The sequence below is a fragment of the Brachyhypopomus gauderio genome, chromosome 8 (genome assembly GCF_052324685.1).
Source record: "Brachyhypopomus gauderio isolate BG-103 chromosome 8, BGAUD_0.2, whole genome shotgun sequence".
NCBI lineage: Eukaryota > Metazoa > Chordata > Actinopteri > Gymnotiformes > Hypopomidae > Brachyhypopomus > Brachyhypopomus gauderio.
In genome coordinates, this window is record NC_135218.1 from 17,803,750 (window position 1) to 17,819,272 (window position 15,523).

Here is a 15,523-nt window from a genome sequence, read left to right on the forward strand (position 1 = left end):
CTACGTGAGGCTGAGCTGCTGCGTTGGGTCTTTTGTTCAAGCTTAATAAAGGTTCTAATTTAAATACGTTTTCAAGATCACGTTTGATCAAATTATTTTCTATTATTGACAAAGCCGTAATTGCGTAATAGCAATGGCCCCGGAGCTATGAGGGTACCCAGAGGGTGGTGTGGTGTTATTCTTGACAGCAGCTGATTTGGTTTTATTCTTGAACAGAAGAAAAAGCAAAACGCTGGGATATGCTGTTCCCTTCCAAAAATCACCATGGTAGCCAAAGGCAGCAAAGTGATTTTGCTTATTTATTAATCCACTACATTATGTAAGTCTCTAAAGTTACACACATTAAGCAAACAATGTAGGAAAAGCAGAAAAGTGATCCTAGAAGGAAAGAACAACAAACAAAAAAGTGCAGTTGCTATGGTAGCAATGTGATCAGTGACCTGGTCCATCCAATCAGTAACCAGTGTTTCTGTCTGCTGTCTTTCGAAATTCCAAAGGCGGGTCTAATCAACCGTGCCCTACATAAAGCCAGTTTACCTTTTAACAAAACACCACCAACCCAAAGTCTGCATGGGCAGCAGAGGGCTTTCTATAAACATGCAGAACAGGGAGATGTGAGCATCTTTGCTAAATCACACGTGGGTAGTTTATATTACAAAAAAAAACATCGTTATAAAAGTCGATTCAATTAAAATTTTTTAAAAGCATCCAATAAGAACAGAGGCAGAGAGATCTGGCTCATGTCTGGCCAGATCAAGTATGAATCCTGATTAAACAAAAACATTCACTAGACACAAATTCACAACAGCAATTTACCATTCCAAAGCTACGATGTCCGAGACAAACCGAACCTAAACGTGTGACAGGTGTGCTGCTAGGTGGTGGGGAGGGTGAAGACCGCTAGGTGTAAGGGAGGGTGTAGACCGCTAGGTGGCGGGGAGGGTGAAGACCGCTAGGTGTAAGGGAGGGTGTAGACCGCTAGGTGGCGGGGAGGGTGAAGACCGCTAGGTGTAGGGGAGGGTGTAGACCGCTAGGTGGCAGGGAGGGTGAAGACCGCTAGGTGTAGGGGAGGGTGTAGACCGCTAGGTGTAGGGGAGGGTGTAGACCGCTAGGTGTAGGGGAGGGTGTAGACCGCTAGGTGGCGGGGAGGGTGTAGACCGCTAGGTGGCGGGGAGGGTGTAGACCGCTAGGTGGCGGGGAGGGTGTAGACCGCTAGGTGTAGGGGAGGGTGTAGACCGCTAGGTGGCGGGGAGGGTGTAGACCGCTAGGTGGCGGGGAGGGTGAAGACCGCTAGGTGGTGGGGAGGGTGAAGACCGCTAGGTGGCGGGGAGGGTGAAGACCGCTAGGTGGTGGGGAGGGTGAAGACCGCTAGGTGGCGGGGAGGGTGAAGACCGCTAGGTGGTGGGGAGGGTGAAGACCGCTAGGTGGTGGGGAGGGTGAAGACCGCTAGGTGGCGGGGAGGGTGAAGACCGCTAGGTGGCGGGGAGGGTGTAGACTGCTAGGTGGAGGGGAGGGTGTAGACCGATAGGTGGAGGGGAGGGTGTAGACCGCTAGGTGTAGGGGAGGGTGTAGACTGCTAGTCGGCGGGGAGGGTGTAAACCGCTAGGTGGAGGGGAGGGTGTAGACCGCTAGGTGGAGGGGAGGGTGTAGACTGCTAGTCGGCGGGGAGGGTGTAGACTGCTAGTCGGCGGGGAGGGTGTAAACCGCTAGGTGGAGGGGAGGGTGTAGACTGCTAGGTGGAGGGGAGGGTGTAGACTGCTAGTCGGCGGGGAGGGTGTAAACCGCTAGGTGGAGGGGAGGGTGTAGACCGCTAGGTGGAGGGGAGGGTGTAGACTGCTAGTCGGCGGGGAGGGTGTAGACTGCTAGGTGGAGGGGAGGGTGTAGACTGCTAGTCGGCAGGGAGGGTGTAGACCGCTAGGTGGAGGGGAGGGTGTAGACCGCTAGGTGGAGGGGAGGGTGTAGACCGCTAGGTGGAGGGGGGGTGGGGTTGATCGAGATGTGGTTTGAGATGAAGATGCAGGTTTCTCAGCCATACAGATGAAACAACTGTAAAAATGAACAAAGATTCCCATCTGTGGACAGTTCAGCCGTCTCTTCCTCCAAGTCTCAGCCCTGCTTCTCTGTCTCCAGCTGCACGAGCAATGGCTCGCTCACACACACACACACACACACACACACACACACACACACACACACACACACACACACACACGCATGCTCGTCTTCTCCCCTCCACACATGCGCCCAGTGTTAGGAAACGTTCATGCTTAAAGCACAAGCGATCGAGTGATCTTTACGGATCCCAGAACATTCCGAGCACGCTCAGTAGGAGGACACCACAAGGCCGACACTAAGCCTCGTGCTGACACATTAATAAAAGCTAACAACTCTTCTGGAGCTCTGCCAGCTCTTTCAGAGGAATCGCCGCTGCAGCAGAGATGAAACCCTGAGTCAAGACGGCAACCGCGAAGATACTCCACAGACACTGGAGGCTGCTGACTGATTTGTTTTATAGGTAAAACATTATGAACAGTCAGCTTCTGTGTGACACTGACCTGGGGCACTTCATTTTAGACTACATGACATGCTATTCACCAGGACCATAACATTCTTGCTTTAATGATTATTATGCAATATGTAGGTATCCTTGTGCAGATTCTTCACAAACAAAGCGTGCGGATTTGCAGATGTCAAAACTGGCGCTGTGGGAGTCATTAATATTTCATCAAGTTTGTTTGACCTTTATCTAATCAGGCAGTCCCACAGGGAGAGAGTGAAAGACAGCTGTAAGACTTTGTTGGGAAAACCACTTACTACAACCACCAGCAATTAACAGATGTTAAAAACCAGGTCAACAAACTTAGTTATGTGCTAGATTATGGCTTTGCTTTATTTAGAGAGAGTGGTATTATTCTTGTTCTGTCAAACATTCATTTTTTTCAATGGCCAAAAGACGGTGAACCTATTCCAGATCAGAAAACACACAAACAGAGAGAGAGAGAGAGAGAGAGAGAGAGAGAGAGAGAGAGAGAGAGAGAGAGAGAAAGAGCGACAGAGACAGGACATACGCCAACGTTAACAAGACATTAAATAGAGTTAATGAGGCTGGACTTGTTGGGTGGGTTTTTGCTGGCAACGGCAACATTGCCATAGTTGGCCCACTGTTACAGCCAGCCGATGACTATCTGTGGAAAACCTCTGCCTTTGTGTACTGCCTATTTGCCTACTGAATCGATTCATCCGGCAATCCATCTTGGATCACAGATAACAGCCTTAAACTGTCTCATGACAGCATCTGCCAGAGCCCACTGGCAGTGTGTCTACGGTTAGATACACGATCACACACTCGCCTCTGATAAGAGATGCATACAGAATTCAGGCTACAAACATTTGCTTATCAGACACATTTAATGTGTGGTTTGCTGTTGGCTCCTGAGCCGGTGTGGCTGTGCAGGAGAGGGTGGAGAGGGTGGAGGGTCAGGGGGTGCTGGAGGTCAGTCACTCCTCACCAAACATCCCCAAAGCTCACACCTCACATCCACAAAGACCTCATTAGGCTAATAGGGAAGCCCGGCAGTACCAGTGCTAATCAAAGCACAAGGCCATCACTGATCTGCTTCCCAAATTAGCAGAGTGTTTGACGAGCCTCCGACCTCCTGGTAGGCATTGCAAAATGGGACTGAAACAATGCACTCCAAATAAGGCAAGATCTACACCCTCCCTCCGTCAGAGACCGAAACGTGGCCACCGTGCAAATCAAGGAGAAGTTGGCGAGTGCCGGCCGAGTTTAGCGTATCGCCTGCCGAGCACCTTTGCACCATGTATACGTGTGATAGTATTTGTAGAAGACAACCACATGTTCCCGTGTTGGTTTTTTGGGGGCAAGACGGGTCCAAACGGGTCTGCAGTGCCAGCTCCACCGTCTGTCACCAGATACACGCTCCTCTCCCGTGGTAATAGAACATGTTTATCAAAACCAAAAAATTTGAAGTCTTCACAGCTTGTCAGGAGGTTTTCTTATCTGTCTGTTTTGTGGGACTCTCCAGTTCAGTTCCCCTGTGACACTGACAGCATACAACTGTAAATATGGAAAAAGAAGTTTAATAGTTACTGGCAGCCCTGTGTTGACACAGGCAAAAAAAATCAAATGGAGTCGGACAGCTTGCATAATGCGAGGTGTCTGATCTCCGTGGTGGAGCAGTTTCTCCAGAGCCCTGCCTATTCTCAGGTGAGCAGACTGTGAATAACTGATGTCTGTCAGTCTAGCGTCATTTCACCGCTCAGCTCTTCACCTCCACAGATTCCAAAGGGGAGCTCATGCCAATAAGCACACAGCAACAAAGGAGGAACCGATTCAGAAGGTCAACCACCATCTTAAACAGCTCTCTGCAAAGAACTGTTATGGGAGAATAGTGGCTTCACAGAGCTGCATGTGAGTGTAATGTGAGTGCACAGTCTGTGGCGAAGGCTGACGTCTCCTCAGAAGTCCAGCCCTGGGTCTCTAGTCTACGGAAACCCTGGCTGGTTTCCACCTCAGCTTCTCTCTGCTGGGAGCAGGCGCAAAACACTACCGTCTCCTCCACAAAAACACAATTTAAGGGAAATCAATGAGGGCCTGTGTGTAGACCTGTGTGTAAACCTATTGTGTAGACCTGTTGTGCAGGTGTAACCCTAGGTGTAGATGTGAAGGTGCAACCCTAGGTGTGTAGGTGTAGCTCTAGGTGTAGGTGTGTAGATTTAACCCTAGGTGTAGATGTGAAGGTGCAACCCTAGGTGTGTAGGTGTAGCTCTAGGTGTAGGTGTGTAGATTTAACCCTAGGTGTAGATGTGAAGGTGTAACCCTAGGTGTGTAGGTGTAGCTCTAGGTGTAGGTGTGTAGATTTAACCCTAGGTGTAGATGTGAAGGTGCAACCCTAGGTGTGTAGGTGTAGCTCTAGGTGTAGGTGTGTAGATTTAACCCTAGGTGTAGATGTGAAGGTGCAACCCTAGGTGTGTAGGTGTAGCTCTAGGTATAGGTGTGTAGATTTAACCCTAGGTGTAGATGTGAAGGTGCAACCCTAGGTGTGTAGGTGTAGCTCTAAGTGTAGGTGTGTAGATTTAACCCTAGGTGTAAATGTGAAGGTTTAACCCTAGGTGTGTAGGTGTAGCTCTAGGTGTAGGTGTGTAGATTTAACCCTAGGTGTAGATGTGAAGGTGCAACCCTAGGTGTGTAGGTGTAGCTCTAGGTGTAGGTGTGTAGATTTAACCCTAGGTGTAGATGTGAAGGTGTAACCCTAGGTGTGTAGGTGTAGCTCTAGGTGTAGGTGTGTAGATTTAACCCTAGGTGTAGATGTGAAGGTGCAACCCTAGGTGTGTAGGTGTAGCTCTAGGTGTAGGTGTGTAGATTTAACCCTAGGTGTAGATGTGAAGGTGCAACCCTAGGTGTGTAGGTGTAGCTCTAAGTGTAGGTGTGTAGATTTAACCCTAGGTGTAGATGTGAAGGTGCAACCCTAGGTGTGTAGGTGTAGCTCTAAGTGTAGGTGTGTAGATTTAACCCTAGGTGTAAATGTGAAGGTTTAACCCTAGGTGTGTAGGTGTAGCTCTAGGTGTAGGTGTGTAGATTTAACCCTAGGTGTAGATGTGAAGGTGCAACCCTATGTGTGTAGGTGTAGCTCTAAGTGTAGGTGTGTAGATTTAACCCTAGGTGTAAATGTGAAGGTATAACCCTAGGTGTGTAGGTGTAGCTCTAGGTGTAGGTGTGTAGATTTAACCCTAGGTGTAGATGTGAAGGTGTAACCCTAGGTGTGTAGGTGTAGCTCTAGGTGTAGGTGTGTAGATTTAACCCTAGGTGTAGATGTGAAGGTGCAACCCTAGGTGTGTAGGTGTAGCTCTAGGTGTAGGTGTGTAGATTTAACCCTAGGTGTAGATGTGAAGTTGCAACCCTAGGTGTGTAGGTGTAGCTCTAGGTGTAGGTGTGTAGATTTAACCCTAGGTGTAGATGTGAAGGTGCAACCCTAGGTGTGTAGGTGTAGCTCTAGGTGTAAGTGTGTAGATTTAACCCTAGGTGTAGACGTATCTGTGTATCTGCCTCCCCTTGTAAGCACGTTTGGAAGTACCACCTGTACGTTAGTAAGTGAGCCCAAGGTACAATATGATTACATGTAAAACAGTTTGCAGCATCAGATAAGAACACTTTTTCTAGCGTGTTTTCTATTACCATGGTTACCATGCTTAACTGGTGCTTTTTTCTGCTTATTGGTTTGTTTTAAAACGTTCAAGTGTGTAAAACCTGAACGGCTGGGACTGTCTGTCAAGCGCAGTGAAGACAAACTGCTCCCCTTCTAGGAACATCAGGCCCTTTATGTGGGGGGGAAACACGAGACGAGTAATTAAACTATCCAGCAGGGCACCCAGGACCTGGAGACTGTTCAAAAATAAAGCATCATAAACCAGTATAACCTCTCACTGGCCCTGATGGGTCATGTATTTCCCTGTTAGAGCATATGGGAGGTCCCAAACACACCCAAACACACATGCGCGCGCACACACACACAAATTGCACTTTGTGAACTACTTGTAAATAAGCGAATCTCTAGAAATAAATTATTTCGACATTCTGTGAGTGCTATGCAGTATTCTGGGTCACATGCTGAGCAGTAAACATAGTGCAAGCCAATTTCACTTAAAGGGGCTGAGCTGACTGCTTTGGTTGGGTTTTTAATTTAGGTGTTTTTTACCCTTCATCTTCTGTCCAGCCCTGGTGCCACTGGGTCAGTGCTGGAATGCTGGAGCATGCGTTCAGTCACGGTCTCAACACCACAACGTCAGAAGCCTTGCTTTCTCGTGAATCATGTCAGTCTAATCTCAGGATGAAGGCGAGTGATCTTGTCGCAAGTGTGTTTCAGAACTTATGTGACAGAGGAGACAGCGTCAGCCTACAAATCTGGGCAGTCAATGAGGTCACAGGCGCACAGGAAGCGCGCATCTTTACAGACGCCATTCATCACCAGCAGCGTTAACTGCCCTGCCTTGCGCTTGGGGGTCTTATCGCCCGAGGGCGACGGAAGGCTTATCTTAAAGGAGGATAATTTGGACCTCAACCTGGGTGAACTAGCAGTGTGCGAGAGAAAAGAGGCGAGATTGCCTCCTTGATCCTTTGGTTCATCATGTTAATTTCAGAAATTACTGTCAACGTTAAAGGCCAAACTGCGGGTAGGAGAGGGCACTCGTGCGTCTGTCCTCCGTGTGTCTGAACCGCTGCACTAATTTGCTTTAAGTCAAAGAGTTGCCTCTGTTGGCTTTGTCTGGTTTAAAGTGTTTTTTTAGGTTGACACCAATTGACAATCAGAAATTTGCTCTCTGGAGATAAGCTTCAGTGTGTGTGTGTGTGTGTGTGTGTGTGTGTGTGTGTGTGTGTGTGTGTGTGTGTGTATAAGAGTGACTATGCAGCTGAAATTGATTGCAAGAGGGTTCTTCAACACCCAGCATAGTTGTGGCGTCAGAGAAAGAGTAAGAAAGAGAGAATACCTACACCACCCACCCACACATCCACACACCCACATACTCCATTTGAAATGCAAAGAAATCTCACTGTGGCAAACACAAACAAATGCACAAAAAGGCACGTGTCTGGCCACACAATGAAATCTGCTTCACTCCTTGACTTTCGACTTAGAAGTGATTTATAATGTGGGTTTGAAAACATGCAATTTTGAAGAATATTTCAACGGCCTGCCGTATAGTAAATCAGTGTGATAACTGTGATTATGACACAGCAACCAAGTCCTTCTAAACTGCATTCATAAAGTCAAAGTGAAATATATTTGTAGTTAGCGGTCAAAATCCCAAAAGAGTCTGCACCGTGCCTTCCTCTGGGTTTACATTCAGAATGCGACAGCAGCGTTGTCAACATATGTGGCATTTTCATGACTTCCAAAAGGAGAATTCAATGAAAGTACTAATTAACACAGAGTTAAGGACTGGTAATCAGGATTCCACTGTGTTTAGGCAGTGAGACAGACTTACTGACTTTGAAAGCAGTCAAACATTTTTTTTTTATTCGTTCAGTTTATGCGGTACTCTCGGATTCTATAGCATTCCTGAAATTCATGTATCCTTTAAATTTCACCAGCACTGATTACTGTAACAGACTCCTACCTGACATTCTCTACAAGGTATTCAATAACTCCAGTTTAATCAGATATGCTGCTGCGAGACTTTCAGCCAAGAACAGGACACGTTACTCCAGGTCGAAAATCTCTACACTGGCTTCCAGACAGCAACACAGCAGATTTTAAAGTTCGGCTACTAGGTTACAAATCACTGAAGGGATTAGGCCACAGAAAACATGCTTGGTTTGCTTAGAGACTAAACGCAGTGGGACTCTTAGATCTCCATCAGCTATACAGCCCAGAATATGGGCAAGTATTTAGCATTTATGCCAAGCAGAACTGGAACTTTCAGAAACATAGATCCAGATCCAAATGAAAAAACATTTTGACTCTCTTGTGACTATAATTGAGTTCAATTGAGTAATAATATACACACGCACGCACGCGCACACACACAAACGCACGTGCACACACACACACACACACACACAAACGCACGCGCACACACTCTCACCAGCCACTTTATTAGGTACACTGTGGCATAGATTCAACAAGGTACTGAAAACATTCCTCAGAGAGTCTGGTCCATATTGACATGATAGCATCACACAGTTGCTGCAGATTTGTCGGCTGCACATCCATGATGCGAATCTCCCGTTCCACCACATCCCAAAGGTGTGTTCATAAAGGGATGGACATGGTCAGCAACAATACTCGGGTAGGCTGTGGCGTTGACACGATGCTGCTCAGTTGGTACTAATGGGCCCAAAGTGTGCCAGGAAAATATCCCCCACACCATTGCAGCACCACCACTAGTCTGAACCGTTGATATAAGGCAGGATGGATCCATGCTTTCATGTTGATGCCAAATTCTGACCCCACCATCCGAATGTCACAACAGAAATCGAGACTCATCAGACCACACGTTTTTTCCAGTTTTCTATTGTCCAATTTTGTTGAGCCAGTGCAAATTTTAGTCTCAGTTTCCTGTTCTTAGCCGACAGGAGTGGCACCCAGTGTGGTCTTCTGCTGCTGTAGCCCATCCACCTCAAGGTTCAATGTGTTGTGCGTTCAGAGATGCTCTTCTGCATGCTTCAATTGTAACTAATAATTTGAGTTCTATCAACTAGTCTGGCCTTTCTCCTCTGACCTCTGGCATCAACAAGGCATTTGTGCCCACAGAACTGCTGCTCACTTTTCTCTTTTTCAGACCATTCTCTAATTGCATTGAGTTGCTGCCATGTGATTGGCTGATTCAACATTTGTGTTAATTAGTAATTGGACAAGTGTCCCTAATAAAGTGGCCCACACTTTACACACACACACACACACTTTTGTTTCACTTTTTTAAACTTCTCTACATAGATTATTTGTTATACTTTTATTTGTGAAGCATATTAACTTGTGAATGTGCTCTAAAAATGTGAAATATATAAATAAACATGCATGAAATACAATATATAAAAACCTCAGCAAAGTGCGACCATGCAGATATATTCATTAGAAAGCATTCTAAAATCATTTTGAAGTTTCTGCATATTGTAGCTCTACATCCATATAGTGTGTCACACCAAAAAGCGTTTCAGCTATACATGTCCCACCAGAAAAAAATAATACATTTTAAAAGTTCATTAATGTTGAATGTTAAAAGGATTAAATGTGTTGGGAGTCCCGTGTGTACCTTCACTTTTGACGTTAGTATGGAATCTCACGCACACATTAATTAAAATGTATTTTTGATATCACAATAAGTCAGCAGGCAGCAGTTCAAAAAGTGCCTATAGAAGGGGCTACCAGAAATAAAACAGGAGGCCAAACTCAAATGTATCTGTAAAGAGCTAAAATCCCTCTGAAGTCCAGGTCTGGTTCTGTCTTTAATCCATCTATACGAGCGGGTTGGTCACAAACAAAAGTCAAAACTAACCTCATTCTGCCATTTTGTTTGTGTACAGACACGTTCAGAAGGTAAAACTCTCACTGGCTGAAAACAGACTGACAAGTGAATCTCAGGTACTATCCCTGATTCATCCATTAAATCCACATCAGTCAATACGGATAAAGGAATTAGAGGACTTTTTAACAGGTTTGAGACAGTTGAAGCCATGGATTGTGTATCTGAGGCAGAACGCATAATAAAACAAAACAAGAACCAGGTGTGTTGGGTACAAAGTTCACCGAGGTGAGACAGTAAAGAGCTTTGGTGATGGGGGGGTTGTTGAATGCAGCATTGCCCTGTATGGATGTGGACAGGACTATAGTCAAAAGGCCTCCAGGCAGAGTCAAAGCAGAGAAGGTCAGAAACAGCATCACCAGAAGAGAAAGGAGCCCCCCAAGAATCCTGCAGATGGGGAAATTCGGCCAATTTCGAAGGGGACACACCTACTCAAGGACACCTCACGTTGTGTCTACAGTTGTAATTTCAAGTTGGCACTCCATTATTTGAGCTATATTAGCGCTGATCTGAGCCATAAATATTACTGTTTGGCACAATTTTGTTCTTTAAGATCTTATAAAATGACATGTCAGTGTAAGTGAATTAAGATACTCAACAGTTAATCAATTGTACAATATCTCAAGAATCAGACAGATCCAAACTGTTTTTGCTCACACAAATCAGCATAAACGCAGTACTAACTCCTCTAATTCAGTTTGCTTTCTGCCTCGTCTTACAGCTGAATGTTACTTGTGGCCATAGACTTGTTTTGAAAAATGACATAAATAGCATCAGAAAACAAACCAGCAAAAGCGTTCATTTTTATAATAATAATAATAATAACACAAATTACCACAAGAACAGTACAAACTACAGGCATTCATTTTCCAATTTAATTCTAGATGGACCAAGTTTATATTTATCTCACTGCACCAATTTCGTGGGTCCAAATAGAGCTGTAAAGTCTAGAGCGCATACATACTACATTTACATACATACTACATTTACATACATACTACAGCAATGGGTAGATGTTCCTAATTCAAAGCAATGTTAATATACATCATACATACCTGCACTCCTTGGGAATGGAACCCATGACCTTGGTGTTATTAGCACCTCACTCTATCTGCTCCACCTGAAGAGCTATAGGAGACCCCAGGGCCCGATAAAGACCATCTCAAAAAATTGCTACAATGAGTCTGATGCTATAAATCAATCTGTAGACAGGAGTGTCTGAGCAAAGCGGGGATGCTCTAAGTGTTTTCTCTGTGTTCCACCATAACGCAAGCAGTGGAGCAGTCTGGTAAACAGCCCCGTGGTTAATAGCTACCGAGACTGTTGTCGGGTAGCTACCGAGACTGCACATCGTTCGTCTAATCAAAACAGCTTCATCACGGGCAGACTAATCATCCTGCTAGCTGCCTGCTTCAACCTGGACCGGACCAGGTGCTCCATCGACGAGCACGGGCAGCTCTGACAGCGTCTGGGTAGCGAAAGCGGCCCTGAGCAGCGGGAGAAGAGGCGCTTCACATGAGACAGAGGCGTTCCGCGTGAGGCAGAGGCGCTTCGCGTGAGACAGAGGCGCTTCGCGTGAGGCAGAGGCGCTTCGCGTGAGGCAGAGGCGCTTCGCGTGAGACAGAGGCGCTTCGCGTGAGGCAGAGGCGCTTCGCGTGAGGCAGAGGCGCTTCGTGTGAGGCAGAGGCGCTTCGCGTGTGACCTAGGCGACAGCGCCTAGACACGTGAGGCACACCAGAAGATCCAGCGGGTCAGCCGGGATTCTGCCCATGAAAAACAAGCACGAAGCACACACAAGAACGTCATGGCAACCACCGGACGAGCTTCCTGTGCAGACAGCGCTTAGTGTGTATTCTGCAGGTGCTAAGATAAAGCTTCGTAGTTTTATTCATTCTTTCTACAATGGGGATTGTAAAATCCACCACGTCTATCAAATAAATACCTACAATATAAACATGACAGAAAATGCATCTCTTAAAAGCTTTAGTTCTAATTTCAAATTGAAACCTCTATACTGCGTTATGTGCAAATTTCATTAGGTGTGCTTAGCATGCAGTGTGAAATGGATCCAGGTAACCGAAGAGCAGTTGCTTGATATACGCACGCACGCGCGCCCACACACACACGCACGCACGCGCGCCCACACACACACGCACACACACCCCTCCTGTAGGGTGTCCTAACTTTTTCCTCTATTATAATATACATTTTTGTTCATAGCTTTTGTTTCATGAGTAAAACAATGTTAATTTTTGTTGTTTAATTGCATATATATATATATATATATATATATATATATATATATATATATATATATATACACTATATATATATATATATATATATATATATATATATATATATATATATATATATATATACTATAGATATGTACTATATATATATATATATATATATATATATATATATATATATATATATATATATATATATATATATATATATATATATATATATATATACATACTTAAAATTGCCTTAACCATGGTCTGTTTATATTTACACTAGTAAGCGTGTTTACTAGATCTCTTCTCTAAAAAGCTTGGGTGATCATATAAACCAGAAAAATCTAACACATTTGGACATCGATTATTCATCTGTCTCCCTCTTATTACATCAAATCTGGATCAGAGATGAGAATAATCATAGTTAATCCTTCCCGACATCAGGTTGAATGTACTAGAGGAAGAGAACACGCCCACTTTTACCAATTGGGGCCTCTACAAGTCTCTGAGAGGATTACTGCAAAAGTTCAACCATTTAATTCTTAAACGACTGAAGGTCGTTGTTGCTATGAAGGCTTACAGCAAAACCCTGGCCACTTGCCCACAGTAATCCATGCAGCTATAAATCTGTCTTATTATCACACATGGGATTGTCTTGGCTCTCGAATACTCAGAATGTCTTAAACACATCTGAGCTTCTTTAATGTTAATGTCTGGTTTTGCAGAACTTGTTGTGATATTCTCATAGAAAAAGTGTTCAGATTACTAACCTAGATTAGTTCACAGGTTTACATACTCAGAGTAAACCTGAAGTCGACCTTGAGTCATGCCACAGTGAGCGCGCACACTAGCTTTTGGCTAGAACTACTAGGAAACAAAAGTTCAGTTCTGATTTACTGAGGCAAAAAGGAGATGTGCAGCCTGTTTAGGAGTTTGAAGAGAAGTAGGTGTGAGCTTCAGGAAGTGATGCCCATCAGGCAGTGCTGGATCACAGTCTGCCCATCAGTCATGCAGTACCTCGCCTGCTTTCCATAGTATCTGCCAGATAACGATCACATGTAGAAATGCTAATGGCAGACCCTGTGGGCTCACTCAGCATATCAGATTTTCAACGGCTACAATTAATCTTCCTTCATGTAGTGGAACACTCTCTCTCTCTCTCTCTCTCTCTCTCTCTCTCTCTCTCTCTCTCTCTCTCTCTCTCTCTCTCTCTCTCTCTCTCTCTCTCTATCTATCTATCTATCTATCTATCTATCGTTCCCTTTTTTATTTAGAAAAGAAGGTTCAGGAGATTGACGAAACGAATGTACTCTGAAAACTCCACTACCACGCTTGAGGGAAACGCCTCGCCGATCCTGGGAGCGACGCTCGGGAGGATGAAGGCAGGGAACCTTGAGCCTCATCCCACTAATGGAAGCAGGTTTAATGTTAATGAGGTGAGCGCCCCTGTGGTGACACGCGGCATGATAAATTAATTACTCCGCCTGGCTTCCTGTGTATGGCAGGGTGGGTTGTGCCTCAGCTCTGGCCACGCTCGCATCCTGTTTTGTTTCCCCCCCCATTTCATTTATAGCTCTGCTTGCTTTCTTACGCCACCAGTCTGGGAAGACAATGACCAAAACACATTTCTCCACTGTGAATGAAGTCTTCAATCACATCTCCTTGAACACTAAACACCATCGCAGAGAGCTTTAGGACGCAACAGAGAATACCCAGCACTTCGTTCTGGTACAGAAACGGCGTTCTGTACCAAAGAAGCGATTGTGAAAAATGTTGCACACTAAGACCGTGTTAATGATCCGAGTGTTTAAGTCGTTTTGTGGTTGGGCTTTAGCCCAACTCTCTACCAGTGTCTACCATGCCTGTTCAAAGTGTTGGATTTAGCACCTTTGAACAGGCATGGTAGACACTGGTAGAGAGCAGCCCACACCTGTGCAATTCTCTCTTCCACTATCCCTACAAGTAATAGACTATTTGCATACGAAAAGCACACATTTGCTGAGCAGATGCCAACAATTGTGCTGTCGTTTATCTTTACACAGCGATCTGTTCTACTGATGCCGATCAGACAGCTGGAGTGGATGGACACACGTTTGTGGTATTTTGTCACTTACTCCGGACTCTCTTTACCATTTGTGACACATCTGGAGTTGACTGAAATACACAGTTCAAACGAACACCTTCTACACTCTCTCTATTGCTCCCTTAAAGGCATTCAAGCCATTACCATCTTCCCCATAGGTAACCACATTACTAGTAGGTTCTGAGGTCACGTGTAGTTGTGACTCCTTGCACATCCGTGTCTGCAGTAAGTACTAAATACTCCCTATTGTTTCTGGGTTTGCAGACAGTATCTCCAACTCCAATCAGTCTGTGCAACACAAACTGGGCACACCAAAATTGTCCTAAAAAAAGAAACATATAGTATATTCAGCAGCTCCAGAATACTCAGCCCTACTATACTCAGCATTCAACAACCCCCAGGTCAGCGACAGAAAACAACAGCACAGGAATATGACCAGAGCTCTGGTGAAAGCCCCACCTCCCCAAACAAATGGGACTGATATGAGGAGACCCCTCCAGAACGAAGGAACGGTTCACTAGAGGCAAAGATGCAAACTCAGTACATCAGGAACAAGCGCGCTAGACTACAGTCTGCTGAAGAGTCCAGAAACAGCTCTGAAGTGCTTGTGAAAGGTGATATGAAGATATGTGACAGAGGCATAGTGAACAAAAACTCACAGAATCTCACAGAAATAGGCATTTTCAGTCATATATATAGAAGTGTCTGGAAGCTTCTGGATACACAGCTGGCACCAAATTTAAAGTCCGTGTACAGAAAGCATTATTAAACAAACTTCTCTCAGTGTAATCAGTGGACAACATTGGTGGAGCCTTATGAGAGTGTGTGTGGGTGTGTGTTAAAAACCTGTCAGTGCAAGTTCACCTCTGTGAATCTGAACACACGATGTGCGTCTCTCAAAAACTAAGAGAGAAGACAGAGAGAAGGAGGGAGAGTGCGAGGGAATGAGACGTAGAGACAGACAGTGACGGAGTGTGGGAGACGAGTCCTCTTAGCTGGGTCAGAGTTCTTCCACTGAATGGGTACCTGGAGACTTCTGACGTGTCTCTGAGCGAGTGGGACATGGCAGTGAGCAGATAAGGGAGGATGCGTCTCAGAAACACAGCCTGAGCCTCTACGGCCAGCTTTTTACTGCATGACCCAACAAATAAAG

General features: G+C 45.3%; 1 protein-coding gene across 4 annotated transcripts in view; it reads right to left on the reverse strand.

Moving 5' to 3' along the window:
• Positions 1-15,523, reverse strand: part of lpp (LIM domain containing preferred translocation partner in lipoma) — a 162,657-nt gene that overhangs the window by 95,065 nt on the left and 52,069 nt on the right. The gene's annotated exons all lie outside the window — the stretch shown is intronic.